Source organism: Mauremys reevesii, linkage group 10 (genome assembly GCF_016161935.1).
Source record: "Mauremys reevesii isolate NIE-2019 linkage group 10, ASM1616193v1, whole genome shotgun sequence".
In the NCBI taxonomy this organism is placed as follows: Eukaryota; Metazoa; Chordata; order Testudines; family Geoemydidae; genus Mauremys; species Mauremys reevesii.
Window position 1 is genome coordinate 35,985,565 of NC_052632.1, and position 14,489 is coordinate 36,000,053.

The window sequence follows — 14,489 nt, forward strand, 5'->3', positions numbered from 1 at the left end:
TAGCAATGTACAGACTCAATATCATAACTAGGATGAAGAAGTAAACTAGGAGAACCAAGCCTGTGGAGACAGAGAAAACTAATGTATGCTGACAATCTGGCCCTTTTGGCTGACAGCAAGAGGAACTGGTAAATATGGTATCAGAGTGGGCATCTGTGTTGGAGGACCATGGTTTGAAGGTAAACACAAAGTAAACTGAAGTTATGAAAATAGGGAAGCTGGAAGAGTTTCTGCTGATTCAAGTTTCAGGAGAAAAGCTGAATCAAAACAAAGAATTTATGTAGCTGAAAAGTATACTTAGTGCCATCAAAAAGAGGTCTGGAGAATTGAAAAGAAGAGCCCAATATGCATGCCCAGCAGTGAAAAGGGTGGCAGGAGTACTGTGGGACCAGCTATTAAGTAATAAACTGAATGGAAAAGTGTATGTTGTGTGTGTTTGTCTTTGCCTGCTTTATGGTTTGGAACCAGTGGTTCTTATGGAGATGAAAGAAAAGAAGATATAGGTGGTGGTAGAAAATAATATACTGAGGATAATGGCAGGCAGGTGGAGAGTACACAAAGTGTGCATGGAAGAAATGAGGGGGGAAAATCAACTTGGGACTCTCAGTGATAGGCTGGAGAGCACACTGATGGGCTGGATCACAAAATACCCCTTGGGACTTGTCACCTGATGTGCTGAGACTACTTCTAACCCGTTTTCCCTGCCAGCTTGGGACTCCAGAACCTTGCTCTAGCTTTGCACAAGGTGGGAATCCTATGTCCCTCTCTGGGTTCCCACTCCTTCTTCTAAATGGAAAAGCACCAGGTTAAAGATGGATTCCAGTTCAGGTGACATGATCACATATCACTGTAAGACTCCAAGCCTTCATTCCTCCCAGCCTGACTCACAGGAAGGCCTGCAAGCAAACAGCCATCCACAGTCAATTGTCCTGGTTGATGGGAGCCATCAAGATTCCCAACCACCATTAATGGCCCACACTTTGCATAATTACAATAGGCCCTCAGAGTTATACTTCAAGTTTCAGATACAAGAGCGATGCATTTATACAAATAGGATGACCACACTCATTTGTAATGATACCTTGCAAGAGACCTTTTGCATGAAGCATATTCCAGTTACATTATATTCACACTCATTAGCATATTTTCATAAAATCATATAGAGTGCAACGTCACACACACACATTTCTTTGCTGTGAGAAAAACCACCAAAGAAAGCATGGGACGAAGAGGACAGCAAGAAAGGACATAGAAGACCAAGGATACAATGGAAAGACAGTCAACAGACATTTGTTGAGAAAAGGACTGGAACCCCAAGACTTATGAACCCATGCCATGGACAAGAAGGCATCTCTGACCCCTTCCAAATGGGAAAAAGGAAGTGAGAGGTGACGTGAGGTGTATATGTTAATGGAGAGGATTGGGGAAAAGGAAACAAGGAGGAGGGGTCATTACTAAAGAGGAGTAAAGTTTGTTAGTTTAAACAGCATGGCTACACATGCTTCATTTGGAGGAAGATGGACTGGGGGGAAGGGGAACAAACCTGTGCCTGGCTTATTAGCATTCAGCTCAAGACTGAAGGTGGTGGGGTGAGGGGGTAAAAATAGCATGAGTCACCTTTACATTCTCACAATCCTTGAGTTGGCAAGGGACCATTCTGGTCCCTGGTATAACTTAAGTGTAAAATATAGGACTGCGCTAAGTTACATCCAGCTACCCATCCATTCCGGCAGCTGGAGATTACTAAGGTAAAGAGACTCCCTAGCCATGCCCCCTTTTTCCAAGGAATGCCCTCCTCACACTGTGGGTCAGAAGGGGGTGGCATGGAGCACTACACTACACTCTACACTATCCAGGAATTCCCGTTTCTCAAAAAGAATCTGCAGATAGCCAGTTCACCTGGCATTACAGGTTAACTCTTTGGCCCAAGCAGTTCCAAGCTGCCATAGAGGATCTTTCGTTCTCCAAATCAAGCACAATATCACACACAAAAAATCATGATTGTATCCATTACTGCTAAGGAGATGACATTAGGGAACTGTTGTAATCATGACTATAATACACAATGCATTATTCAAAACAGAAAAAAGTACTATAGCACTGGTCATTTTGTATTTACTTATTACAATAAAAAATAAAAACCAAATGTATTCAAATACCATAGATAAAGTCACATCTTAATGTCTCTATTAGACAGATTAAATCCTCGCCCTTCCTATGGTTGGTACTGGAATTAGTAGACAGCTATACAGATGGAATACATTAAGAACAAATTAAAAGACCAACGTGTGTATTCCCTCTCTGTCCCCAGTCATGTGAAAAATGAAGCAGAGGCTGCAGTCAGTAGCAGCTGAATGTAAAAGAACTGTCATGTGACATCCAGACATACACAAACTGTTCCATAAAACTAAGTGATAACAGGGAATGCTAAACAAATTCATCACAAGCCATTTCTGCAAAACATTCCCCATTCTCTAGTTACTGCCAACCTTAGCTGCACTGCCAATACATACTGAATAAAAGGGCACCTCATTACAGGATTACTAGCAAGGATACTGTATTTCTAACGTAACCAAGTGAGACATGACTGCTGACAGTGGAGGGAGGAAAAAAACTAAAACATAGTCCATTAGAAAATGGATATCATTCTTTTCCTATTAATGTTGATGGGTGATTATAATTGAGCTCTTACTGAACTGTGAATAATTCATACAATACAATGGAATTGTGCACAGGATGTTATTCTAAAGTACTTTTCAGAAGAACTACACTACACTGAACTACACTTCACTTAGAGATAATATAATCAGATATTCTGTGTTATTAAGGCTGTCAACATTTGCATTATTTAATGTATCAGATTTTGCTAATATTACATTAAAAGCTATGTTAAAAGAATGTTATTTAGTTGCAAAGTCAAATACCTGAACATTAGGAAATTTCCGATTTAAAGTTGCCTGCATAACTGTAGTTCTGCCCCAATGTGTGCCTACCCTATTCAGTGGTTCTCTGGAAAAAGCAGTATGTGATTTTTTTTTAAATTAAGTTATCATAATGCAGACACATAAGTGAGGCCATGGCTTGTTCGGGAAAGTGTGTCTGGTGCTGTCCCCTCAACTTTATACAGCTTCTCTAGCAGCTCCCAAGTGCTCCCAGGGCAGTATCTGTTGCAGCTACTGCAATGGCATGAACCCAATCTTAGAATATTCATGTTCAGTTATTTTGGCACAGTGCCAGATTTTCCCTGAGCCATACAAGTAAGAGACAGGAAATAGCAATTTTCAACAGCTTATAGCTCAACAAAACTCAAATTGAATTTCATAGGATAAAGAAAAGGCACTCTCCTGTCCTAGCCCAAAATCTTTTCCCCTGCCAAATTTCACAGGACGGCTATAAACAGTGGAGGTATTAGAAAAACTTCTCTCTCACTATTGCACTAGACCAGGGGTGGGCAAACTACAACCTAGGGACCACAACCGGCCCTTGGGACATTTTAATCAAGCTCTCAAGCTCCTGCTGGGTAGCGGGGTCCGGGGTTTGCCCCACTCCAGCCCTCCAGCCAGAGAGTGGGGTCAGGGGCTTGTCCTGCTCTGTGCATGCTGTGGCTCCACGCGGCTCCTGGAAGCAGTGGCATATTGTTCCCCTCCCCCCCCCCCCCGGCTCCTACATGTAGGGGCAGCCAGGGGGCTCTGCACACTGCCCCTGCCCCAAGTGCCACCCCCACAGCTCCCATTGGCTGGGAACTGAGGCAAGTGGAAGCTGCGGGGGCGGCACCTGCAGACAGGCCAGCGTACAGAGCCACCTGGCCATGCCTCCGCACAGGAGCTGGATGGGGAACATGCCGCTGCTTCCAGAAGCTACTTGAAGTAAGCACTGCCCAGAGCCTGCACCCCAACCCCCTCCCATGCCCCAACCCTCAGTCCCAGCCCGGAGCATCCTCATACCCAGCCCCAACCAAGAGCCTGCACCCCCACCCGGAGGCCGTCCCCCCCTCCCCTCTTCCCCAGCCTCGAGCCCCCTCCCGCACCCTGAACTCCTCATTTCTGGCCCTACCCAAGAGCCCACACCTCCAGCTGGAGCCCTTACCCCCTCCTGCACCCCAACCCCCAATTTTGTGAGCATTCATGGCCCGCCATACCTATTTCCATACCCAGATGTGGCCCTCAGGCCAAAAAGTTTGCCCACCCCTGCATTAGACAGTGTACATGTACACACACTATCAAGAAAAAAAGACAGTGCCTGCCCGAAACAGGTAATCTATACAAGTGACAAGATATAACAGGTGGATAAAACAAACGGGGAGGGGGGGGGGAGAGAGAGAGGAGACAAGGTAAGCAGGGGAACAATAGTACTAAGCATAATAAATAGTTGAATGACTGGCCAGTTTTCTGCTGTTAAAATGATGGTTTTTTAAAATGCCACTTTCTAATTATTGGCAAAATTACAAAAGGATTTGTCATTTTCAGAGGTACTGACTCAACCTCCCTCTTGCCTAAAAATAAAGAAAGAAAGTGTGGATTTTTCTTTTTCCTCCCTGCCCTGTAGTTGTTTGGAGACCCTGCCTTCTTTGGTGCCTTCTACCTACTTACAGGTTTACTTTAAAAAAACAAAAAAAACAAAAAACAAAAAAACTACTGTTAGACTTGGTTCTGGATTTTCTTCTTAAATTACTTTCCTATCCTACATCCCATTTCAGTCCAAAACCAGCTCTTCTTTAGGTTCTTATGACATCACAGAACCGAAAACCCTCTGAAATGAATTAGGATCTAATAGGCAATTCTTCTAGCCATCTTGTTCTTCTAGTTTATATAGTTTCACTTTCAGAAGTCTTCTCCTGGTGGTCAGAGTGCAGTGTTTTAACAGTCCTGCACAGGGAATCTGGACTCAAAGGAGGAAGGAAGGGGGAAACAAATAGGTGTAGCTCAAAGGGTAGAACTGGAATTTTAGCTCCTATTTCAAGATGCATACATTTTTAATATAAATTCACTGCTGGAAGATAAAGGAAAGAGAATGAAAAAAAATACTTGAAATTCTATAAGGCATCCCCCTTTTTGCATGAAATTTAGAGTGATACCGTCTGAGGTAGAACTGGTCCAGAAGGAGAAAACAAAATGTCTAATGTCCTCCTTAGGTGTAAGGATTCCTAATATAGCAAAATTATATTACCTGTTGTTGCCTGAGCTGTTGAAGGAAGTTGTGCTGACTTCTGTACTACAAATTTGGAAAATTCGTTGACTCTAGAAGAAAATGTTCAGAAGGTCTGCCATTTAGATCAAGAATTTGTAGGTACTTTCAGAACAACTTTCTTTCCTCCCTGATGAAAGTGATCGACTGAGAAAACTGGTTGCTCAATTTGGAAGAAAGCTTAAGAGCTTTTTGAGTGTCCCCCCTCACCCCCAATAATTTATTTCCATCGAACGAGGTATGTTGCCATAATAAAGGTGGCACCAGACAAGTGGACACCCATTTATGCAAAATGCATTTACTGGCTACAACAATCACAAAACCTTGACATTTATACCTACCTCAGCTTTAAGGTCATTTGGGGTTCCATGACTGTTGCAATCTTAAATTTAAGAGACTATTTAACCAAACTTGTAGTTTGAGGATAAAAGTGAAAATGCACATAAAAAAAGAATATTCACTTGTTTCCAAGTTTCCTACTACAAAACCAACATTAGCCTTATCACAGCTTTTCCTTCCTTCTGCACTTTATTACTTGTTCAGAGATAATTTTATAGTACTATTGATAATCAAATAAACTAATAAATTAGACCAATATTAATATTAGATGACTGGTCAATGAGAATATTAACTGTTGATTCTTTTTTCTTCTTTGATGGCATCCCTCTCTCAACCCAGTCCTGGTATTATAATCAGATATCTAGACTACATTATTTCAATCAGCACACAGCTGCGGCCCATGTGACATCCTCAGGACCATACAGGTAGTATTGGATGTGGCCCACATAACATATTGTGGGCTGCATATGCAGCCCACAATTGTAAGTAGGTTGAGAACCACTGCAGTAACTCATCTGGAAGTCAGGCTGCTCTTCAGCCACTTATCTCACATTCAAAATGCTTCAACTAAATAACCAAAGTGTCTTGGTATGAGCCACTGAAATCAATACTTATGTTAGCCTTGAATTTTGACTAGAAAATGTGTAATAATTAAACACTCAATTAATGAAACATCCCTATATAAATTATAAAAAAGGCTTATTGAATAAAGTAGAGCAGCAGTTCTCAAAATGTAGGTTGGGACCCCAAAGTTGGTCGCAACCCCATTGCAATGGAGTCCCTAGGGCTGGCGTTAGACTTGCTGGGGCCCAGGGTCGAAGCCTGAGCCCCACATACAAAGCCAAAGTCCGAGCCCACCGCCTGGGGCTGAAGCCCAAAGGCTTCAACCCTGGGTGATGGGGATTGGGCTTTGGCCCACCCGCCTGGGGCAGTGGAGCTCAGGCTGAGTCAGGTCCCCCGTCCTGCGGTCGTGCAGTAATTTTTGTTGTCAGAAGGGGGCTGTGGCGCAACGAAGTTTGAGAACCCCTGAAACAGAGGCATGAGATACGATCCTTATTGGTGAACTATGCTGTATAATCATTTCCATATTGATGATGAAAATACGTCTATGCTAGGAGTTTGGTGGTTACTGGGAAACTAGCTTTCAAGTTTTGTTTCAACTGGACCAAAAAACTGCTTAGTAAAATGAACAAACAAGTGCACTCTCTTTGGAGGGGGAAGGCAGGAGGAAAGAATAGGAGCACCTACAGTTCTAGAAGTTCCCTGGATTTCTTCATACTGTTCTTTGCCATAAAGATAAAGCAAAGCATTTATGCTAAGAGTTGCTGAAAAGATGGATTTTTAAGTAGTGTTTCAGACTTTTATAAATCTTCCGGGTGGCTGTCACTAGCCTTGGAATGGAAGCTCTGGCTGAATGGTATAACCCTTCAGGTAAGGTGATGGACATGAAAAAACAGCAGCAATATGACAATAGGAAAATTTGAAAGGAATGTTTTGAAGAACACAAAAAGGCTCATGTGTAACTTCTTCCTTCATTGTATGAAACCAAACCTTGCACTGTGACTGTGACTTGAATTTCAATTCTTCCCCCCACAACTCCTTTGCTGTTTTCCTTGTTTTATTGGAACCATCTGGGAGATCCCCCCTTTTAGTTTCTTAGGTTTTTTAATGTGGCAGCTGCAGTTTATCATCTTTCTTTTAAAGTCCTTAAGACATAAGGCCTTTTACAGGCAAAAATATTGATTCTGGAGATAAAGAAACCACATCAGATGGTGTATTAGAGAGTAAGGGAAAATATTTTTTGCAGAACTACTTTTTAAATAAAGGAAAGATTCCAGGATGTTTTACCCTGTAAAGGTTTTAGAACACATGAAAATTACTATCAATCCTATTTTTTTTCTGAAATACAAAATTACCGTTCATTGAAGCACTGAAAATTGTTAATGCAGAACAGTTTCAAGATCACCACTACAATGGAGATATAGAGACAACAGAAGTGCACAGAGGTATCACTGCAGCATCTCTGTACACAAAGGTGAAACATGGAAGTAATATGAAAAAGGAAGAGAGAGAACATTAAAACAATATGTATCCAAATGTTATATATTGCATGCAATCAAAGTTCCAGGATGTGCTCTCAAGTGAGATACAATATTTATAACTTCTCAAATACAAAGTTAAATTGCACCTTTTTCATTTCTTTATTCTATTTAATCATTTTGAAATTCTGTCCTGATACACTTGTAATTCCCAAACAGAAAGTGAATATACAATTATGTCTTCTTAGACCTTTTAAGGAAGGGTTCACATGGAAGTACATCTCACACATACCAAAAGGTCTCAAAATCTGAACCCATTCACCAATAAAGAAAGTCACACATTTACCTGGCAATTCTAATTTGACTCTTACTTCTACCGCTTCTGCATCTCCCTTCTTTGCTCCACATCTTCTCTGCATGTGAAATGAGACATGCAAATCACATTTTTGTGCATTTTGTCACACGGTGGCAACTTCTCCCCTTGGTGGTGATAATAAAATAATAATAATTGCTACCTCTTAGATAGCACTTTTCATCTTTAGATCACAAAGCCTTTTACAAAAGGAGGGCAGTATCATTATCCCCATTTAATCGATGGGGAAACTGGGGGTCAGGGTGAGAAATGATTTGCACAAGATCACCCAAGTACACCAGCAGAGCTGGAGATGAACCCAGGCCTCCTGAGCCCTAATTATTAGACGTTACCACTGCGGCTGAGTTGCGGATAAGATATAAAAAACTGAGGAAAAGTAATAATGGACCTTATTTGTGGTAATAGGGTCCATTATTACTTTGTGACTTTCTGCTGTCAGTTGCGTGGGGCTGAGAGTGGGAGCCTGGGGCTGACATCGGGGGCTGCTGCTGTCAGCCCTGCACATGGTGGGGCTCCTACTGTCAAAATTGCAGTAGAAGCCTAAATATTGTGAATTAAGTAGGGAGTTACTTATATGATCACACTGTGCAATATGGTTGAAGATTTCCTCTTCCAATCCATTTTTGAAGGGACAGTTGTAGAGCTATGGTCAAGAATAATATGAGCTGACTTTTTGGAGGCTGAGGGAGAAGAGAATCTCACTTTGCCCTTTTCCAAGGGTATGTCATAGAATTTCAGAACGAGAAAATGAAGACTTGAGACAGATGAAATATTCAAGGTCTAGCTACCTGAGAGACCACCTCATTAGGTGCTAGCACAACATCTGAGATGAGTTAGGATACTCTCGAAAAAACTACAAATTGAATGTCTGAGGGCCCCTGGCAAGGTGTTCTTGGGATAAGAGTCCTTGGCTTTAGAATTTCTTACCTATATCTCTAGAGTCTGAGGCCAGGTCTGTACTACAGACTTATATTGGCATAACTACATTGCTCATGGATGTGAAAAATACATATCCATGAGTTACGTAGTTATTCTGACCTAACCCCTGGTGTAGACAGCACTATGTCCGCAGGAGAGCTCCTCCCATTAATGTAGCTACCGCCTCTCATGCAGGTGGATTAATTAAGCCAAGCAGCGCAGTGGCACCAATGCAGCATTTTAAGTGTAGACCTGCCCTGAGTCCATTAACTTTAATGAATAAACTAAAGGTATTCCCCCCCCCCCATTAGCCCCTCATCCCAAACCAAACCTACTCATCATGGGCAAACAGAATTTGGCAAGGCTGATCTTAAAGGTGACCTCCAAAGAGTGTGTGTGTAGGGGGAAAAACAGTGGCCTTATGCCTCTTTAAATTTTATACACTCACCCATACACGTCTGAAAGGGTGAAACAAGAAGAAAACCAAATTTAGTTGTGCTTTTACATAAAAAATTAACGTCTGCCCTGGAAAACTCTACTGGAGAAGACCTAGAGAATTAATTAAATAACATTACAGGGGAGATTAAAAGTTGAGCAATTGAGATGGCAAGGGATTTTTAGTAAGTGTTTAAAACTCTGTTTTTGTTAATACCTATTATTTCACTGCCTAATATTTTGGATAAAAGACGACTTTTTTATAGATACAACACAACCTTCAATAAAGGACTGAGAGTTCACAATAAATACCCTTAACATTTCACTGAGGTCCTCCAGCAAAACCAGGAGATACCACATTTGACACTTTTCTGATATTTTTTTCATAGAATATCAGGGTAGGAAGGGACCTCAGGAGGTCATCTAGTCCAACTCCCTGCTCAAAGAAGGACCAATTCCTAACTAAATCATCGTAGCCAGGGCTTTGTCAAGACTGACCTTAAAAACCTCTAAGGAAGGAGATTCCACCACCTCCCTAGGTAACCCATTCCAGTGCTTCACCTCCCTGCTAGTGAAAAAGTTTTTCCTAATATCCAACCTAAACCTTCCCCACAGTACTGTGTCCAGTTTGGGGCTGCACACTACAAGAAGGATGTGGAAAAACTGGAAAGAATCCACCAGAGGGCAACAAAAATGATTAGGGGGCTGGAACACATGACTTATGAGGAGAGGCTGAGGGAACTGGGATTATTTAGTCTGCAGAAGAGAAGGATGAGGGGGGATTTGATAGCTGCTTTCAACTACCTGAAAGGGGGTTCCAAAGAGGATGGATCTAGACTGTCCTCAGTGGCAGCAGATGATAGAACAATGAGTAATGGTCTCAACTTGCAGTGGGGGAGAAAAAGCAGCAGTAAAAACAAAACAAAACCCAAAGCAAAATAAACCTCCTTTTCAGACCTTCTTTATATGTCATACAGAAGCAAAACAGGGCATAACATCAGTTTTTAAAAAAATCCTGTGCACATCCCTTCAAGGACTTGAACTAATTATCTAGTACATTGAGCATATCAACAGATATCTTTGAAAGATGGCTTCTGAACATGTGTTTACAAACAAGGGGATAGTCAAGCCTTGAAACACAAGAGTGCTATCAGAAACTAAAATTCTATGTAGTACAATCAACCCAGAAATTAATCTGAAGTTGATTTGGTGTATTGTGCTTGCTTCAGAAAACTAACTGTACTACATAAATTCAGCTTAGATAGCAAGCTGAACAATGTTTGGTGCAGTAAAAGCAAATTTCACATTGCTATGAATGTGTGTTTCTTGCCCTTGAATTGTTAACGACTGATATCCCGGTTTCAACTCTACAGACAAAATGGTATGTAAAACTGCACTTTTATTCAACACACAACACCACTGCTGCATCTCAAACAAGTCTGTGGTTGACTCTTGCTATTGTACAATGACTGTCAGTTTCAAATACCCCTACTGACATGAACAAACATTCATGAATGTATGACAAAGGTTATCATAAAATCCCTTTGAACTGCTGTATTCAGGGAAATTGGCAGACATGAATGCATGCCCCAGATTCTCATTGTGAAATCTGCTCACGCACAAATATTGCGGAAAGAATTTTTTGTGAGCAGGACCAATATTGCTGAACTTGCTGAACAAAATAACTCCACACTCAAAAACAAGCGGGCAGCTCACCAACATTACTAGAGAATACCTGAAAGAATTTACTCAAATCCAAGTCAACCAATAGTCACGTATGCTATTTTATATATGAAAGTTTATAGATTACAAAAATGTGCTGTTGGTAAGCTACTAGGCACCATATGAAGCAAATTATCACATTTTACTCTACGTTACTTTCAAAGTAATCATAGTGACTGTTCTACTATGCAACATATGTGCTAATAGGAATGTCTTTCAATTACATTATATACAATTTACCACTTTATTGTTTTCTGGTTTTGAATTTAGAATCCATGTCTGTTTCTCTCATGTCTGATCACAGACAAGTATGTGTGCTACCAACATTCAGGATATCTATCACGTCATATCCCAGAGAGTTGGTGGACTTTTTAGTTGACTATTAAAGAAACTATGTCAAGGAGTTCAGATTCAACATTCAGGTTATGCAAAACTATTAATAGAAAATCCTTCATGAATATTTTAGCATCAATGTAAACATGGGCTTTGAGATTTAAACACTCAATTCCACTGCAGTGTCAGAAACTCACATTAGTCTATCCATTGTGTTTGGGAGAACTAAAAAAATGAAACTGATTATAAAGAAACCAGACAAGCTCCGGTATCCAAACTGAGTGAAGTGCAATTATTAAGTGAAAAAAGAAAACAAAAAAACCCAAATATACATACATATGGGGTGAGAAGTGAATGAGATTTAAAATCTTCCAGCTTTCACACTGTAAGGTGTTAACAGCAGCACAGTGTAAGAAGCTGGCATTGTTGTCCTATGAACTCACCCTTTTAACTAAGTCCATCCTGCTGAAAGAAATAGGAGTCTTGCCAACTCACTGCTCCAAGTGTGGCTCATTAAAACTTCATAGGGGATATAAGAGATATGGAAGTAACCCCCAGAATCTTGGATCTGAGGCAGACAGGATCTGACCTGAATTACAAATCCTATGGCTGGCTAAGCTTGGAAGAATTCTGTTGAATTTGTGTTTACATTCATTTCTCTGTTTATGACATCCAAAAAACCCTTATATTACCATCCCTCCCACAAAACCTCAACAGGAAATGCCAGATTTAAGATTGCCTGTGCTGCTCAAATTTAGACAAAGATTTTAAAATACCTTATATGTCCATTAAATACAAGGCTGCCATTTTCCCTGACTTTTCTACCAGGCTTCATTTCTAAGTAAGATAGTATAACAACAATTCTCCAGTAGGTGTGTTGGCAGGAAGGGCATGGAACAGCATTTGAGCATTTTCCATCCAGAAGACTAGTACAAAGTTCGATCCAGAATCCTTCTCAATTTTACAATTTTTTTTCCTTTTTAGAACAGGAATACACAAAAGTACCATGGTCGAGGCAATATAGTAGGCTTGTATTCAAGCATTTAATATAGTGCTGTGTCAAAATCTCACAATCTAATAAAGGTGAAGGACCATGAACAATAAGGGTAATGACAGCAAAGTACTGGATTTGGGAAATGGAAGGTAACTGAGTACTTCAGCCACTGTTGTTAGGCCTGATCATATTCCATAGTAAAGGACGTTAATAAACATGACCATAGATATAAAAATTAGAAGTGGTGTGAGGACAAAAAACGCAATGAAATCTAGAGAGACAAGAAGGTAGTAGAAAATAAAACTGGGATTCAGCTCTAAAAAATGAAAGTGTGAGGGGAATAATAATGCAAGTATACAAATGGTAGGAGAAACCTGGAAAGTAGTAATACAGAAACAGACTTACGGGTTTCAGAGTAGCAGCCATGTTAGTCTGTATCTGCAAAAAGAACAGGAGTACTTGTGGCATCTTAGAGACTAACAAATTTATTTAGACTTAAGGGTGATACTGAATAGCAAATTAGACATGAGTTTTGTCAGGAGACTTAACACTAAAAAAGCCAATGCAATTTTGGGCTCCTTGTATATATGAATTATATTACATGGCTTTGTTGCGATGTTATCTGGAATGCTGGGTTCAGTTCTGGACACTTCATTACCAAACACTGCAGTGAGTTCAGAAAACGGCAACAAAAATAAGTAGGGAGCAGGAGGAACTGAGTTAATAGGAAATGTAGAGGAGCTAAATATGTATAGCTAGGCTAATTTATAACTAAGGGAAGATGCAACAGACTATGAATAGTTGAAGTGTGTGCAAAACATGGAGAAAGGAATTATTTAGAATGCCACATGAGGGATTTAAAATATAAGTAATGGGATGAAATGAAGAAAAGGAAACTTGAAGATGAATAAAATATACTAGGAAAAAATCTTCCCAATGGTTTTACTTAACTTTTTAATAAATAATGCCACTACTGTAACAGTCAGCACAGGTAACAATTTTCTCTTATCTGTTATCTATTGCTAGAATAAGCAGCAGTGTTTATTCATTCTAACATTGCCTCCCCCGAAACATCAAGTCTAATGAATGGAAAAACTACAGCTGTGGTAGGATGAAGTCCTTAAGGCACACTATAGAAGAAACTCTGAAATCCCTTTCTCCCCATTAAACTAGGGAATGGCATAGCATATTTTAATACAAATGCAATGTCATCAGTATGACTGAAGTAGATTAATAAGACAAATGACTATGGTTTCCTTTTTCAAATCAAACATTCCCATTTCCCATCTTTATGTCAGATGCTCAATTTTCTGATTCACTTAAGCTAAAATTATACTTTTCAACGTTGGTCGCATTGAATTATTTAATACAGAAAATGGATTCAACTTTAAACACAAAACATTACTGTCATAAACAGATAGTTAAGGGTTAAGGTCTCTTTTACCTGTAAAGGGTTAACAAGCTCAGTAACCTGATGGACACCTGACCAGAGGACCAATCAAAGGACAAGATAATTTCAAATCTCTGTGGAGGGGAGTCTTTGTTTGTGTTCTTTGTTTGGGGGGTGTTCTCTCTTTGGATCTAAGAAGGGCCAGACATATCTTCAAGCTCTCCCAGTTTTCCTGAAGTATTTTCTTCTATTCAGTATAGTAAGTATTAGAAAGGCGGATTAGTCTTATAATTAATTTCTGCATTTGCAATTGTGTGTTTGCTGGAGAAATATCTTTATTTCTGTTTGCTGTTACTTTGATTATTCTGAGAAAGGAGGGGGGGGGAAGTCTCTCCAGGTTTATAAGCTAGACCCTGTATATTTTTCCATCCTGGTGTTACAGAGATAGTGTACTTTCTTTCTTTCTTTTAATAAAATCCTTTTCTTTTTAGAACCTGAGTGATTTCTTCCCTTGTTTGGAATCTCAGGAGAAGAGAGGGGGGAAGGTGAATCCCTATTTGTTTTGATTCAAGGAGTTGAATCAAGGTTCTCTTTCCCAAGGACTAGGGGAGGGGGAAGAAGGTGGGGGGAATGGATTATTTCCCTGTGTGTTAAGATCCAAGGAAGTTGGGATCTGTGTTCCCCAGGGAAAGTTTGGGGGAACAGGGAGTGTGCTAGACACTGGAATCTCTAGCTGGTGGCAGTGTACCAGATCTAAACTAG

General features: G+C 40.3%; 1 protein-coding gene across 17 annotated transcripts in view; it reads right to left on the bottom strand.

Moving 5' to 3' along the window:
• The window catches only part of PEAK1 (pseudopodium enriched atypical kinase 1), a 261,455-nt gene that overhangs the window by 125,678 nt on the left and 121,288 nt on the right, over positions 1-14,489 (bottom strand). For 8 of the 17 annotated variants that reach the window (XM_039493409.1, XM_039493410.1, XM_039493408.1 and 5 more), the window contains one exon: positions 5,167-5,237. The exons of 5 other annotated variants lie outside the window; for them this stretch is intronic. The gene's annotated coding sequence lies outside the window, so the exon portion shown is untranslated. Of the gene's footprint in view, positions 1-5,166; positions 5,238-7,908; positions 8,043-14,489 lie in introns of all 17 variants that reach the window. 4 more of the 17 variants (XM_039493396.1, XM_039493399.1, XM_039493400.1 and 1 more) reach the window with 2 other exon arrangements.